The sequence below is a fragment of the Humulus lupulus genome, chromosome X, assembly GCF_963169125.1.
Source record: "Humulus lupulus chromosome X, drHumLupu1.1, whole genome shotgun sequence".
Taxonomy (NCBI): domain Eukaryota; kingdom Viridiplantae; phylum Streptophyta; class Magnoliopsida; order Rosales; family Cannabaceae; genus Humulus; species Humulus lupulus.
This window is the reverse complement of record NC_084802.1, coordinates 63,609,444-63,612,574: the sequence shown is the minus strand read 5'-3', so window position 1 is coordinate 63,612,574 and position 3,131 is coordinate 63,609,444. Positions and strand designations below refer to the sequence as shown.

At 30.9% G+C, this 3,131-nt stretch overlaps 1 long non-coding RNA gene across 1 annotated transcript; it reads left to right on the top strand.

Moving 5' to 3' along the window:
• The first annotated feature begins 315 nt into the window (after positions 1-315).
• LOC133803871 (uncharacterized) lies at positions 316-2,157 on the top strand. The gene is made up of 3 exons (XR_009878181.1): positions 316-1,070; positions 1,405-1,495; positions 2,046-2,157. It is a non-coding gene; the product is annotated as an uncharacterized LOC133803871 (long non-coding RNA).
• Positions 2,158-3,131: the final 974 nt, after the last annotated feature.

Sequence of the window (3,131 nt, the reverse complement as noted above, 5' to 3'; positions counted from 1 at the left end):
CAATAACAAAATTAAAAGACAGGTACATAAGTTCTGTGTTTTGAAATATGGATACACGTTATTTTGGAAAAAGGAAATTGTATTGGATTGTTAAGAACAGTTCAAAGAAAGCCTAAGAAAGACGCATAAGTCAGTAAATAAAACTGACAATGCGAAATGAGAAAAATCTTCTTTTCAAACAACAGAAATTTTACTAGACAACACATATTTCGCCCATTACAATAGGCTGCAACATTAGCAGATCTAGGAGGAAAAAAAAAAACCATCAAAATCACAGTTCTTTACTTTTAAATCATGGACAATAATAACCTCATAATCACCCAAGTTGGTAATATCCAATGTTAACATCTTCACAATCTGAGTGCGCTGAATCCTGAAACACTGAAACTTCATGTCCTTGGCAGCCTTGACACCGTTCATGATGGCCATAACTCAGCAGCTAATGAGCATAAAAGATCTTCGAATAAATTGGGTTTGAATCACATCAATTTTTTCTGTCTCTAATAACAGCCCTTAAAACTGCACCACTCATTTGAGGTGTCAACAGCAGCATCAACATTGACTTTAATATTATCTTCCGCTAGTGGCTAACACGTCTCAGGCTCTTTTTTAAATGATGTCACAAAGCACTTCCTGTTTTTTGGAATGGTCCGATCATGAAGCAAACAATCTCTAGTATATCATACTTGAAAGTAATTATAACAAACATATCAAAATCATTACTTGAAAGTAATTTGGTCATGTTGTTGAAGAACATGATAAAGTCAGGATCATAAGCTTGACGAACTGATTATAAGAACACATCTGACACTACATTCTCCATCACTACTACAAAATTTGCATGAGAAGTTGGTTCCAAATCAACGTGTATTGTGATGGTTTATGTGAAACCGAAGTCTCATAAATGATGTCTGGCGTTCAGATTGTAGTAGTGCATCTTGGTGAGTTTGTCATCAAGATTATAAGAGCACAAATTAATAGGCTCATTGATGGTTCGGGTTGCTGGAATTTTGAGATTGATAGCATAGAAGATATAATTTCTAAATACTTGTAAAGAATATCAGTTCTTGGTAATTTTTAGTGTTATTTTCATTCAGATCTTTGCAGATCTTTGCTATATACATTTATATAAATAGAATTCCAGTATTGTTGAAGTGTTTAAGTGTTGCTAACTATTTAATTCTTGTCTTTGATATTCCTAGCTTCTATTCTTGTTTGTTATTTTTCTATTACACCATTTCTATCCTTTCCCATTCTTTCCTTTTTTCTTTCTTTCTTTCTTTTCTTTAACACTTTCTATTCCGTTGTTTTGTTCTCCTTACTTCATTTGTTTTCCTCTGTTTATTTTCGTCACACTACTCTTATTCTTGTGAACTGATTTATTGACATTCTCATTGCTGCAAGGTAATTTTGTTTGAATTTGCTGAGTTCAATAAAGAACAGAAAGTGGGGACTATACAGTGGGAAGTGGCAAGAGAGTGTGGCTCACAAGAGGGTAGCCAATTTGACTCAAGCACTCGTGGGGATGCTATCATCTCTTTTTAGTGAAACATATGAGAGTATAGTGAGAATTTCTAACCTTGTTTTGGTGGGACATGTGTCCTTAAAATGTAAAATAATTATTATTTAATTTAATAAATATAATAATTTTGCTCATAATTGTTCTGGAAATTTCTTCTGTGGGGGCATTAAAAAAAGTCGCATCGGTGCAGTTGTTTTGGTTACACGTGGTGACAAATGATTAGTGTTAGAATATTTTATTTAATTAATTAGAGTTATCAAAACCTATAATTCTAATTAATTATGATTAAAATTAATATTGAGATTAAATGACAAATATTCTCAATATGGTCAGCATTTAAGGTAGTTACTCAATATTGAGTTACCCAATATTTCATATCCTATTGAATTTTAAATATTCTAACATTAATTGTGCCAAAGACTTTGATGGAATGTCTCACCTATATAAATATAGGGTTCTGTTCCCCATGCTTATTGCTCATTCTCACTCTAATACTCTTTTCCCTTTCTTTTTTTTTTTGCAGATCTAAAGACTTTAGATTGAGGTTATCAAATCAATAGCTGGAGATATAATATTTATCGATCTCTTTTATTTTGTAACAATCTGATAAAGTTTTATTCTGCATATTAGGATTGTTAATGTATCTAGATTATATTAATCTTACATTTGGTATCATATTTACCTCTGCCTTAGTATTGTTGTGTGCATATCTCGTTTATATAAAAAGTGTGTAGATAACAAATTTTTTTCGTTTTAACTGTTTTTTTGTTAACTTTAACGGAATATTACAAATATTTAATGGAATATACCCTTAAAAGTTATTAAAAATAAATATTTATTAAAAGTTATTAATATAAATTCAAATATTATAAAATATCATTATTATAATAATATTTAATACAAGACTAGATATCTAACAATTATATTAATATAAATTCAAATATTATAAAATATCATTATTATAATAATATAAGGTTATTAGTGGTTAAAGTGCCTGTTCTTTTACAAGTGTAGCATTTAAGTCCCTTATCTTTTCTTTTTGCTGGCAAAAGCCCCTAACGTTACATAATTGTTGCACATTTTCCCAAAACAGTTATCCCTTTGTTAAAATGGGGACTAAACATGAATGTTAGGGACTATTGGCGCTAAAAAAATAAAAGATGAGTGACTTCAATGCTTCAATTTTGAAAGAACGGGGACTTTAGCCGCCATTTTCCATATAATTTTGTTCAAGAAGATCAAATACTCTATAATTAACATATAAAAAAAATTATTTCTTAGATATTTTAAGGTGACAAGTTGTGGTTTTACCACTGTATAATCTCATATTAGTTTTTTTAATTACTGGTGTTACACCCAAATTTTGAGAATTAATAAATAGCATCGAAATGTAGGCTCGAAAAGAGTAAGCTTGAAAATAACAAGTGTTGGTTGTACACTTGTATAAATTGACATATGATTCCAAATATGTTATCAGAGTTCGAGCAATAGTTGCAAGCTCGAACACACCAATCTTCTACGAGGAATGAGCTCGACAAATTCACTGGATGAGGAGGAGGTTATAACCGGAATGATGAGCTCGAAGTCTGGCCAGTCTCGAAAGCGCGTC